A 14754-nucleotide genomic window follows, 5' to 3' on the forward strand; every position below is an offset into this window, starting at 1 on the left:
AACACAACCTTAACATTTGCATTCACCAGACATTCAGCCAAATAAATTCAGACGGATGTTTGTGATAAGGGAATAGGAAGGGTCCATAAGTGCAGCTTGTGCTAATTATCTTTAAACTGTGTTTGAATATGTGCAAAGAACACCTCTCTCCCTCCTGAGCCCGCTCCTCAACAGCAGCATACTGACAGGAAAGCCTTATAAGCACAGTCTGAGATTTCCCAGAACTGTTATAACAGTCAGGAACCATTATTAAAATGCTTCTTGTTCTTTGTTTAATTTATAATGTGCTTTCTTTTCTACATGCCCTAAATAATTGTTTTTTAAGAGGTTATACAGTTTGACATCATGCTCTGTGCTAGTATGTCCTACTGGGAGGCCAGGACATGGTCTCTAACAGTGTTGGCTCCTGTATGGAGATTCACTGATGTTCCTTCTCTGACCAGGAACAAATACACAGATGTATGTGTACTTATAACGTGATATGTTATAAGATGTATGGCTTATAATCAGCATTTAGTACCAAGGAGAAAGCATAAGGGGGGAAACAATATCAGAGCTTCATGCCAGGGAAGGCTTTCAAAACACATAGGAGTCCTCCACAGTCCAAACTAGCTGTCATCTTTTTCGTGTACATCTGAAAAACTAGCAACAAAAGCAATTAGCTCTAGAGAAGTAGTAAATTCCCAGCAGTACATTTAAGTACTTCACTATTGCTCTTTAGTTGGAAAACATGCTACCAAGAATGTTTACTGCAGATTTTGAACTGACCCTGCCTGTAACAGAATGAGTCCCTCTGGGATGTTCGCTTGCTATGGTACAACTTTGTCAGTAACAACAATTAGTACTTTTAAAACCCTTTCTTCTATAGTCAGCCTCACCTTGGAGGTCAGAAATAGCAGCTTTTTTTAAAAAGTTTTACCAGCCCAATAATCATCCAGTGCACTGTAACTTAAAAATGACACACACCCCCCACCAGCTGATCCCAGCGTACATACAGCACATGGGCACGCATCTGTTTATACAATGAGCTGTATGAACCATGAAAGTCCACCTTTATTTCAGTGTATTGTCTCTCTTAAGTTCCCCGTGGCATGCAATAAGTGCATTATTTATTCCAGCTGAACCAGACAAATAAATGTGTGTATCCTAAATGAGAAAGCACTAGATGACAGATAACTCCTACAACAAAAATACACGGAGCATGGAGGACAACAGTCTGCTTGTTATTTCTTTGCTAATCTTTGAATTAAGGTCTTCTCAATGACTAGAAACCAAACTGAGCTTGATAAAATCTGTGTTTATGTTTATTCAGATCTATTGAAGGTTTTTCTGTGTAACACACCGGACTTCAAAGTCCTATGGTTAAAGTACAGCAATTCACCTTCTTCTTAAATTCAAAAGGACGCAATTTTGCTTGTGGTATATGTTAAGTAATAGACTACTTAAGTTACTTACCCAGTTGGAACAAGGTAAATAAAAGCAGAATTCAATGAGCATTTATAGATCAGTGCCAAAGCTGCAAAACAACAACCAGAATCCCATGCTAGGGGAAGGCACTGCAAGGCATCCCAAAGGGAGCAGAAGTGTCATTACAGTTATTGAAAACATTACACTCAAAAGGAGCTGACAAGTCCTTAAAAATATGGAGGTTTGGCTTTAAATGAAGGCTTCTTGCAGAGATTCAAATTTTTGCCATATGCCAAGCTACTGTGGAGAAAGGAAATTTAATACATTTTTTTTTTCCGTAAAACTTAGCCCCTACTGCCACCTGCAGTTCCCGTAAAACACACTCAGATTAAGAATTTCCACTTCCAAGCAGAAGCTGTTGCATACCGCTGGGTACAAAACTGGGATGCCATCTCAAACCAGGCAACAGTAAAGCTCATCCTTTCCACAATTAATGCTTAATTGCTTTGTACTTGTTGTATGAGAGTGGGCTGCATCCTGTTCTTACACAACCTCCCTCTTCCACAACCTATGAAATCACTCTCAAACTCAGCAGGGATGCAGCCTAGAGGCATGCCAGGTTAAAGCTCTGCCCTTGCAGTGTTTGCTGTCCCTTGTGAAGTGAATTGTGCATATTCAAATATGCAAACCCTGATGACAAGCAGCATCTATGCACTTCTCAATTTCTTTCTTTGGCCTTACCAGTCTGGCATGAATTTTGGCAAGGCCATTGTCTCTCCTGATGCACTCCTGGAAGCTGTACTGTGTTCCTTGCCCCTCTTCCCTGCCACAGCCAACACAATGCTGGATCAAAACCACCTCTTGCAAATAAAATTTAAAAACAACCTAAAATACTTTTCAAAAATCATTAGTATATATGTAAGCAATCCAGGCATTGCTTCAGGGGAGACAATTTAATATATAAGTACGTATATGGGTTCCTGTATGGTACAATTTGCACACCTGGAGAACAGTACCTCAGTGGTACATACCCCATGACCATACACATACTGGAAAGCACAAGAAATCCTAGCAGCAGTCACTACCAGAACCTCTTCTTCTAAACCCCACTGCAGGTATGCTTTAGAAGTCCAGTAAGTACTTTTCTGTATGGCAGGCTGACCACAGCTGGTGGCCACATGCCCACCCACACTCTCACTCCTCCTCCTCAGCAAGGCAGGGGAGAATACACAGTGAAAAATCTCATGGGTCAAGACACAGACAAAGACAGATACAGACAAGGAGATCCCTTACCAATTACTGTCATAGGTGAAACACATTCAACTTGATTCAACTTGAAGAAAATTAATTTTTTACCAATTAAACTATGTTTGGGTGATGAAAATCAAAGATAAATTACTCTTCCTTGTCCCCTTTACCCCATCTCACTCTCCCTCTTTAACTCCCAACTTCTCTGTCTCTCCATGCTCCTGGCAGTGTTTTCTTCTCCTCTTATCTCCATTCCCCCGTGGTGCCATCTGTGGGTCTGAGGGGCTCAGTGGGGCCTATAGCCATGGGGCCACCAGATCTGTTCATGCCAGGCAGAGGGCAGCCCCAGCCTCTCTTCACAACCTCAGCCCTGCAGCTGCCTCAAATGCAGGCACCCCACACATTCCCAAAGGCAAAAATAGGGAGTAAAGCACAGGCATTACAGACTTGAGATTCTCTCCTGGGTGCATGAACTCATCTCGTTATTTTAGGAGTAATTATGAAGCAGTGATGCTTGCATGCATAGGTGGCACATTTCCACCTTGAGACACTGAGAGCAAAACTACCCTCTGGCTGGGTGCAGAAGAGGATGAGGCCGAACTATCACACACCCACTCCTGCTCACCTTCACTCCTTGCTATAGTCAGTGGCCTTTATTTTTTTTTCCAATTCTCCTTTCTCTGCATGGACAAATCTGGCAATAATCACATCTGAATAAGAACTGTCCCAAAGTTTTGTTCATTAACTTGAAGCAGAGAGCAAGGCTTCACAAACCTGCCTGTGCATAAATACCTGTTTATGGTAATTTACTTTGTGTTTTCAAGTCATTTTCTTTCATCTTCCCCCTTTCCTCGGTCATTAAGTGGCTTCACTGCAGCTTCTTCAAGGTTTTCATGTAGTTTATTGTACCTTTTTTTTTTTTTAATTTCCCCCAACTGTTTTACAGGCTTTGGGCAAGCAGAACCTTGTGCTTGCTCCACCTCTTAAGCTGGTCCCAGAAAGCTGAAAGCAAAGATCTTGCCCGGAAGACAGCAGCAAGCACCAGCATCCTCATTTCACCACCAAAGCTTGCCAAAACAAGAAGGCACCTTTCCTGGAAGAGGGGAAGGAAAAGGGATCGCGTGCTGCCAATGAGCAAGATCAAAAACACTAATCCAGCTGTCACACAAAAAGGAACATGCAAATGATCATCACTGCATGTCACTGATCAGGCGAAGCCATAAGCCAGGAACAGGGAGGAAACCAAGGTGATGCAAAAGCAGGGACTTCATTCGGAAAGCAGTGAGACAAAGCTCAAAGATCAAGCCTATATCAACAGAGTCTTTTCAAAAGCCACTTTTTGAGACTTCCCTTTTCTTAACCCCATCCCATCACATAGTCTTTGCATATAATGCAATTATGGTATAGTGGGAAGCGGAGACCAAAACTGCCAGGGAGAGTTACTAATTATAAGCCCAAACAACTGTCGCCTACCTGTGAAGGCAAGCAGGTACGTTCCTTATGGAGCAGAGGTGAGGCAGAGCTATTGGCATAGCCAAGTTGCTGTCCTGATCAGAAAGCACCAGCAGCCCAGGGGAATCAGAAGCCAGTCAAGAAGGTCCCCTCTACCTAGACCAAGTGATTTATTCCAGACCAGATAAACAGTCTCCCTGGATGGATTTTAAAAATTCATGCAGAAAAATGTGGCTGTTTGGGGCAGCGTGTTTGTCTGTGGCATTTGTAGCAGAGAAAAACCCCTCCAAATGAAAACATACACCAATATATGCATATTAACATAAATGGAGAATCTTCATATTGCTGACATCAACAGCTAATAAATTACCTAAATGAAAACATCTCAGCGTGGTAATGTAAAGGTCATGGCTCACATCCAGGCTGATGGCCCACCAGAGATGGAGCCCTCATCCATGTTATTGACAGAGAAGCAGAAACCATTGTGCTCTTTTTCAAAGCTAGCCGAATTTTTACACAGCTGTCCCAAAGCCAAGAGGCCACCCTTCTTCTCCCTGCCTAGGGCTGCTCTGATGTGGTCAGAGGCGGGCTACAGCACCAGGGGTGGTCTGAAGGTCAAAAGGACATTTACATCCCTTTTCATTTTTTGAGAACAAAGTTACAGTTAGGTTAAGTCGTAGGGATTCATTCTGTTTTCGCTTGCAGTTCCATTAAAAGTCTACACATTTTAATGCTCTTCAACAAAGCCTCCGAAGTATACAGACCTATTAATAGGCACAAAGAGAAAATCCACCTTTCTGCCTTTTTGTTGTTGTTTTTCCCCAAACCCAAATTACCTCAAGTTTTTATATAACAAATGCAAGATGAAGAGACTATCACCACTCAGCATTAGCCTCCTGAAGTATAAATACACTAGGTAAAGGGGTGTTCACAAGCTGCAATGGCAATTAAATATACAGAAAACATGATCTGAGGGACAGTACACCATCCTATCTTAATCTCATCAAGGCATAGGCAAACAAGCTTATTAGTTTGCTTTCAGCTCTGCCGTCCTCTTAAAGCCAGAAAAGCCCCAGCCCCTCTGAACTGAAAAGCTAACAATGTTTAGGGCACAAGTGGATTGATTAACTTTCAAGAGCACTTAAGTAAAGACCAGACACTTAATCAATATTTATTTTGCTCATTTAGCCTTCTTGTCTGAGACAAGTAGAGAACTGCCTAAAAGGCACAGTATAAAATTTTATTTTCACCCTCTTTTATTTCATTGTAATTTGTTGTTCATGAAAAGACAAAATTAATAATAACAATAATAAAAGATTAAACTTTTTAATGCCACTTCCAGACCTTCATGGCATAGCAACACATAGGGGGCTACCAGGAGCCCTGATGAACAACGTATTGATTCAGGAGCACATCAGCAGGCACCAGAGAAGTTCCTGTGCTTCGTGCACAGTGCACTCCTATGGGCATCACTACAGATTCTGCAGGTGTCACAGGCAGCTACCCAAACACTAGTCCTGCGTCCAGGCTGACAAAGCCTGCTGGCACTAAGCGGAGCTCATCACAGGGTGGCTTGCCAGCCTGAAGAGACAGACATTTGGGAACAGGCTGCAGGAAAATTTGAGTATATGGCTGTCCCCAGGGCTGGTTTGGTTTTTCCTTTTTGTTTAAGGTTTTTTGCCAACAGTAATACAGAGGTGCAAGGGGAGCACTAACCATCCTCTCCCACTTTTTCCATTTCCTCCCATAACAGTACTGATTCAGGGCTGTCACAGTACCCACCCTGACACCTTGATCTCCCAGCCATTTCCACATACATCATTAGTTTCTTTGCACAACTAAGTGTCCCTGAAATAAGTCATTTAAACAAAAATCATTTTTCAAGCAACTGGAAGAGAAATGGACAGGAGCCTAACAAGGCCTGGGGGCAAGAGCAAAGCTGCTCCACCCAAAGGCCATCTCTATATTACCTGCAACATGGGAGGAAAGGTCTTTTCACCTCAAATGAGAGGCCTTGCCAGGCTGGACACTCACCTGGCACAGCTACACTGGTCCTCAATGCTATGTTTGACAGCCCAGATGATCACCTTGAGCAAGGCAGGAAAATTCAATACAAAATTCCATTTCAATACAGAACATGAAAATTAAAGCAAGTTCATTCCACACACTGCTCTCCTGGTTTAGGAAAACACAATACAGTTATAAATCCATTGCAGTTTTAGTATTTACAGTATATCCTACTGGCACTAGATGTCTGCACAGAGATAAATTCCAATTAGAGAAGGAACTGTTCTTACTTTTTGGTATATACTTTTGCACATAAAAAGAGAGAACAAGACTTGAAATAAAAAAGCGTCCAGTTATTTAGAAGTGTTTATTGACATTCATATGATTTTATTACTAATGATTAGGCTAACTCACTGATGCCTGTGGAGGAAAGGACATGCCTTCTTGAGTAGCTTGATATTCCTGTGGATTTCCAGTTGTTGCCTGCCATCACTGTGGATTTCCAATGCATGGCTGTGAAATTATGCACAAAGTGAAGAAGGATTCAGCATACTCCAGTATATTCATCTGGGTACCAGTGACACATGCAAACCACATGCACTGAAAAGCAAGTACTACACTCCCATGAATGCTCAGTGTTCATGCAATAATGAACTCAAAGTTTACCAAAAACCTCTGTGCTCTGCAAATCTCATACACACAGTGATAAGCAAATTCATTAGGACATAACTGATGGTCAACAGTGTGTACATTATCACTGCAAATAAAGATGTTTAAGCAGGAAATATTTCCTTTCTCCAATACACAAACCACCTGGTCATGCCAAATTAGAAAGCAACCTTGATGCAGCTGTCTCCATAATACTCATCTACAGACTGCGTGAATGTTTTCTATTCTAGAACACAGAAATAAGACCACTGTATTTATTATATAGGTAATGGTATGGGAAATCCTGCAAAATTGACTTCACCTGTCATTAGACTAGGTCCTAAGCAAAGGTGAGCACTGGTGCTTGGGGACAAGATGCCAGCTCACAGCCCAGGTATGCTCACACCAGCCTCCATGGCTCCCCCCTGTCCTAGCGAGCACAGTCATTGGAGTAACCAACGCCCCAGAAAAGGCAAGCACTTCGTATCTCCTATGTTAAGCCATCACAACCCCTTCACGCACTAACACCCATTTTCCTTGGTGCCCCTTTCTCCATAGTTCAACTTAAACAGAGTCTTAATAATAACTAAAGATTAAAATAACTTCTATTACAAGCACAGTGCACAGCTTTCCTAACAAAAGCACTCTTCATAATTAAGTGGGACATGCATCCATCAGGACAGGAATTAAACCTAAAATAAAAGACTACTACAGAGACCTTATACATGACACAGCTATAAGGCACTAATCAAAAGGACAATAATTGACAGCAAAACCAAACCCCAAGCATCAAAGACTTAATCCACGTCGTAACTTTTTAAGTTTGAAGAAGGCACAAGCATCTATACTACCCTGGGACAACAAAGAGCAGAACACCTTAGCAAGGGAGAGCGGTGGGAGGCCACAACCACGACAGAAGGCTTGATTAACCACCCTTATCCTTGCCGCATGTCTCCTCTGAGGCTGCTCTGACCCATGCTCTGCAGCACAATCTTGTGGGCAGGCGGCCATGGGCCACGGCCCCTGCGTCACATACCCCTCTCATCCTCCACCTGCAGGGGCCAGTCGTGGGGAAGCAGGCACAAGCCAGCGGGCTGAGGGGAGGTTCAAGATGTGCTGAAATTCACACACTACAGTTACTGAATTGGGCAGAGTTGGCTTCAAGGACGACACTGGTGCATGCACTGATCCAGGCGAGATGTCAGCAGGATGACAGCTCTCCACATGCCCTGCCCATGAGTCTGGCTGATAACAATCAGTGCTGCGTGCTTCACACACACTTCACAGAGTGGTTTGGGTTGGCAGGGATCTTAAAGTTAACCCAGTTCCAACCCCCTGCCACAGGCAGAGACACCTTCCACTTGACCAGGTTGCTCAAAGCCTCATCCAACCTGGCTTGAAAACTGCCAGGGTTGGGGCAGCCACAGCTTCTCTGGGCAACCTGTGCCAGGGCCTCACCCTCACAGGGAAGAATTACTTCTGGATATCTAACCTAAATGTACCCTCTTACAGTTTAAAGCCATTCTCCCTAGTCCTGTCACTACATGCCCTTATAAAAGGCCCCTCTCCAGATTTATTGTAGGTCCCTTTTGGCACTGGACGGCTGTTCTAAGATCTCCCTGGAGCCTTCTCTTCTCCAGGCTGAACAACCCCAGCTCTCTCAACCTGTCTTCATAGGAGAGGTGCTCCAGCCCTCTGGTCATCTCTGTGGCCTTTCTCTGGACTCACTCTAACAGCTCCATGTCCTTATTACACTGGGGGCCACATCCCATCTCCAGCAAACCCACCACAGGAGCCAGGACCCCCAGGAGAGCCCCAGAAACCCATCTCAGAGACTTTCAGTCTACCAGTAAACACCCCATTCTCTCATCAAATCTCTCTGAAGCAGGTGCTAACCTACAACCTGGAGAACCCAATGAACACTGACCTTACTGTATCAAAAGCCTTTGCTTCTGCTTTAATAGCAGAAAAATTTAAGGAAATACCAGCTTTTATTAATTCATACAAGACTTACACTTTCAGTTGCAAATTCTGAGCAGGCACCCTCCTTTCCACCTCCCACCATTTTTATGGCTCTTAACTGATCTGTTAATTCAGTATCTCACTTTTTTTTCACAGTATATTTCTAGCTTAAAAACACAGCAAACTGTCAATACCTATATATTAACATATAAAGATACAGTAGCGTCTTACAAAAAGCAACTTTTAAAAGTTACATACATCTTGCATGATGCATACCATAAATCCACTAGAAGTGTAATTATGTATAATTAGTTGCATGTCTGTAAACCCAACAGTTTAATCATGTTTAATTAACCACATTGTAATTAGAACATTTGATAGTTAAATGTTGTCTTGCTAAACTGATGAACACCTGGAACACACAATTAGTTCCACCACCAATAAATTAACTAAAATCTGTCATTAGTAATTATTTTCCCTCCTTCCTGGTAGACCACTAGGATTAAAGATAATAAAACAGTCAAATCAGATCCGTAGCGATTTAAGACCGTGAGTGCTGGAGCCCTCCTGCTGCCAGTTTTACTTTTCTGTGATATTCTTCAACAGAGGTGACTAACTGCTGCATAAGTCATAGTTCTTCCTTGGTTTTTTGTTTCAAAAATTCTGGTTTTGGGTTTGTTTGTTTGTTTTTAAGAACTACCAGGCCAAATGTAAAAAGTTCCCTCCAGCTGAGGAGAAGTGATCACCCCCTCAAGCAGCCAACTGTTCAGAGAAAGAAGCTGCTAGTTACAAGATTTTTATTGAACTAGTTCTGCAACTGCTTGTACCCAGAAGGCCCCTGAGGCAGCACAGTACAGTGCACAAGCACACATTGCTCCAGCAAGAGCATTTCCATTTCAACACCCGAAGGATGCTGCAACAGCTGGGACAAACTCTGCAAACCACAGCAGAAGGAACTTTCTCTGGAGCTAAATACCAAGAAATTGTTCTGTAAAAGCTCAATCCCCAGGAAAGCTCAGAAATTTGGCCCAGCAAAGCACACCAGCAATGATAAAAGATGCATGATCAGGCCAGCCTGGCTGACAGCTGACCACAGCCCGCTGCCCTGGGGAGTGAGAGCATAGCAAGGGGGGCAGGAGGTGGAGCTGCTTTCCAGCTCTGACCCCAACCATCAGGGTCACTATACCCACGGGTTAATCGGTCAGAAATCTCAGCATTGAAAATGTCCCTCAAATCCCATCAAAGCAGGTTAGGAATTCACCACTGAAGAGCCCCCCTCTTGTTAAAAGGAAGGTCGGGCAATAATTCTCTCAGACACGCTCCTGCAAGTCAGAGTAGCCACTTCGACTCCCCACAGAGGCCATGCTACTGGTTTATCAGCAGGTCTTAACACAAGTAAAACTGGGCTCATGGTGAGGGAGATTCTTTACACAAACACTTTGAGCCATTTGCTTACTCAATTCAAGGCACACAGATATAAAAATGAGACACTCTGGAATAGCATCCATTCAGAGAAATAATTGGAACATTCTCAAAACAAGAAAAAAAAGACAAAATAAAATACACAGCATTAAACTGCAGGGTATATCTTTAAGTCAAGCATCCCTATTTGCTGTCATTCCTATCACTGGTGTCTCCAGTGGAACAAAAAGGCAGCCAATCTAAAACAATAAAGGGAAATAAACATAATGCAATGACAGACTGCTGAACTGTCATATTATATTCTTGAAATCAAGAGATCAGGAGGCCTTAAAAAAGGATCAGGCATTTGTATTCAAAGCAGATGAAATGCATCCAGAGCTGCAACAGAAACTAGTGGAGGGAGCACAGCGTAACATTGCTGCTGCTAGGCTTTGCTGCAGCAGTGTTCAGAGCCAGCTGTCACTGAACACTGACACCAACATTTATAAAGCTGATCAACCATGAGATATGGGATGGTGAAAAGAAAGAACAATCCTGGACGCATCTGGAGTAACTCCATTTTGTGTAGAGGTTCTAGTTTCCTTAGGTGTGCCAGCAATATACTGCAGCCTCTTTTTTTTTCTTTGCATGCTGGTACACAGAGATGAAGATTCAACCTTCCTCTGCGTCACTGTGGATGGGATAGTAGGGAAAAAAGTACAGTGGAAGGTAGAAAATTATGCAAGTGAGGCTGTGGCAAACAAGGAATTTGCAGATGCATAATCTCTTTGAAAAAGAGTTAACATGCAATGGCCAATTTTTCCCTGGAGCCTTTCATGACACAGACACTTAAATACAGTCAACATAATCTTGGCAGCACTGCTACCTGGCTGACAAAAGCCCAATATAAAAATTTTCATCACAAGTGCTCAAACTATTGAAAAAATTAGAGCTGGTCAGTCTATTCAGCCTTACCTGCCATTAGCATGATTAGGTTGCTATTACCTGGGAAGATGCCACTAAAGCACTGTTTCACACACTCCTTCCTTCAGTGAAAGCCATCAGCCTGCACAGCTTCAGATATCTTTGGACCATGGTAGGAAACCAAGCTGTCAAACCAGTCCAGGCAGAGCCATACTGTGTTTACATAAGCTGTCAAAATTGCTGCACCATGTTTGTTTTCTGGTTTATTCTTCCCAATCCTAGCTTGTTTCCTAAACAAGGAGACTAATCAGAGGAACAGGAGTGTATCTAGTATAGAAAGTACTATAACTAATACCAAGTTAAAATGAGGCTGGCGTAATTCAAGATCGTGTCACAAGTATGCAGGAGTTGGGAACAGTTTGATTCCCAAATCTCTGCTACTCTTCAGCCACATCCCCTTTCCCTCAGAAACATCTCCAGCCACTCTGGTCTACCACTCTGCTCAGGTGAGCACAGACAATGCTCCCACTGCACCTTATGGCCCAAACCTTTCTTCAAAGATTCAGAAGTCTTAGTATAAAGAAATTGTGCTACGATAAAAAAAGACCATCCCAGATTTGCAGACAGTTTGCCTACAGCTGTACATCTGTCCACTATTTTCACAAGTTTAACTCTAATGGAAAGATTGCATCTATCAGAAGCCATCTCCGGGAAATTTTACATCTCCTGTGGCAAGTGACAGGAAAAAGATGACCTTTCCAATGAACTGCTGATAACTCACTGCAAGGAAAAAAATTAGATCTCTTGCATGCTGTAATACACTATATAGTTATTTGCCTGAAGCAAACTAAAAATTAAATGGCAGAACCAGCTGGTTACAGATGGTAGTGTGAAAAGTTCACCTCCTCCTTTCTCAGCTGATTAGCTGCAAGAGTATTAGTCAACACAGCAAATGATTATTTGTACTTCACTCTGCTCAGGTTAAAAAGGATAAAATCTAAAAATGGATCCCTAGACTTCACTTCAAGCAATAACATACAGTGCTCCAGCATTGGAGGAAAAAGCTTTGATGAAGCATCAAATGGGGCAATGAAAAAGATCTGAGGTGAGCTTGACATGAATATTGGGCAAAATTTACTTTACAGGAAAAGGAACTCAAGCCCTGCCTTTATACCTGACCTGCTTTTTAATACAGTGTGTGGGTGTATATTGCTGGCTGATGACAAAATAAAGCAGAGGATATTTGAGAGCCAGGAAAACGTATATTCAGCTGATTTCCCATTGATTCTCGGTGCTGAGCGGGTCACTGGGAGGGCTGTGGAACCACAAAATGTGAAACGAAATACAAAAGATAGCATGAACTGGAGCAACAATGGAAAAATATTTTTGAATATTTAAAATTTATATTCTTCCTCTGATAAGGGAAAAACTTGGACTTAAGCAAAGCCAACCAAGAATTAAAGGAGAAATATTGTATAATGACAGGAATATGGCATTAAAATGTAGGTGGCATAAATGAATGTTCAAGCTTTGCCTCTGCTCAGCACTCTTAGCACCTAAGACAAAAAAACAATCCCAGCACTCCTTCAGGAAGGATACAGTAAGATTAAACATGAAACACAGAAAGGGCTGAAAAAAAACCCTTAAATTAGTTCAAACTTCCCTTCTTGACAACCTGTATCACAGATGTATTTAAGAACAGTGCAAATCAGCCAACTCTTTATCTTCTTTTTTTTTTTTTTCTAAACCTTGAGGTTTGCAGCTGAAACATAAAAGCCAGAAAGCAGCAGGATTATCTCAAATGCTGAAGTAAAAAGTCTTCAAATCAATTTAAAAACAGATAAAGAAAAAGGCAATTTCACAACTATGTGCTTAAGCACTGAAGACATTGTTCTAACACAAACAGATGAACAGTACAGATGTAAAATTATAATCAAGTTTCTACACACAAATAAAGCACAGGGGAAGAGCTAGAAGTGGTACTTAAGGATGGTGATTGTGACCTAATGTGTATAATCAAACCACTTAAATTAACTCAGCTGCCTTGGTTCTTTTTACAGAGAAAAGGAAAGCAATAGGTAATAGTTCCACACTGAGTAAAGAATTTATTAGGACATCCCTCCCCAAAACTGCTTTGTCTTCATTAAAAAAAAAAAATAGGAAAAAGAGTTGCTCTAAGTGAAGAATTTCTAACTCCACAAAGTTAAAAGTTTTAAGATACCTACTCCAAGAAGCAGCTATTTGGCAAAAAAATGCTGTCTTTTCAGATTTGCTGTGACATATAACAGTAATGAATGACACAGCTGGTTTTTTAACTTCAGGACCTTTTTAACTTTAGGACCTAATGCACTGATCACATTAGTCCAACTGAAAAAGATTCTAATATAGCTGCAAATAATTTCCCTTTTTCTAAACATGTAACTGGAAAAAAAAAAAAAAAAAAAACAAACCACCCAAACATTTTTTTTTCTAAATTGCATCTTTTTAGCCAGCAATAGCAAAATGCAGCAAGGGTGCCTTAACTTAAAAGTCAAACAAGGTGTTGAATTGAAAAGAAGCAAAAATAGAAGTCAACGTTTCTATCTGTATCCTTTTTTTGATCTTGGAGACAAAGCACCAAGCCAGCTTCCACACTAGCCTAACACTCAAAAATTGCGGCAGGCACCATGAGTAATGCCAGAGTTGATAAAAAGATCATTAACTTCTTTTCAGGGGCAGTTTTCAGGTTATCAATCCACAAAATTCACACAAGTCACGACAGGCAAAATTCCAGGTCAAATAAAGCAGAAATAAGGATGTTCAAAATGTAAATGATCGTTGTTACCCATTTTTCACATGACATCAAATAAAATGCAGAGGGAAAACGTCATGATACGGTCTGATAACACGTGGCAGAAGGGAGACAGACTCCCACCACATAATGGTACCTTTACAATCCTCCTGTTCCAGTCTTGTCTCTGCTTTGGGAATACAACTCTATAGCATTCTATCTCCTATTAAATTTTATTTCTTGTAATAAAATTGGAAGTCAACAATAACAAAACTTGCTCTTTATCGTATCTCTGCTGACCCAATTATCCTCTGAAGAGGTACAATCAGTTACTATGGTTGTAAATATTCATGCAATGTAAGGCATTAATATTCAGAAAAAGGAAATTCACAGACTTAATTCTAATCCACATGAAAGTGAAAAATTACAAAAATGATGAATAAATAAATGAGCAGAAGATAAAGGTTTGCAGCATATTCTGTAAGTTGTTTGTCATCAGCTTCAGCCCCAGAGGTTAAATAAATGTACATGCAATCCTCCTGTACATCAGCATTATCTAAATATTCTGATTGCCAATTGATTTTCACCTCTTGGGGACCTATCAGGCCGTTTGTACAGCATGCATAGACACAGCACAGATTTCTTTGAGACATCTTGGCAGAGCAACCTGCTTATTTGTGCATACATGTATGCATAAGTGCACATACACTTGCACGGCTGCGTGTTCATTTGCAGAGCTATTATTTGACTACGGAACTTGCTCAAAATACGGAGGACTTTAATTAACCTTTTCCTATCAGATACATTAGATAGGGAGCCAAAATCAAAATAATACAAGTAGTCTTCAAAAAAGTCTGGGTAAACATCCTGGAAAAAGCAGCACTCATAGTACCCATGTTTACTGTGAGGGTGGTGAGGCACTGGAATGGGTTGCC

The sequence above is a fragment of the Psittacula echo genome (assembly GCF_963264785.1).
Source record: "Psittacula echo genome assembly, chromosome: 6".
Lineage (NCBI taxonomy): Eukaryota > Metazoa > Chordata > Aves > Psittaciformes > Psittacidae > Psittacula > Psittacula echo.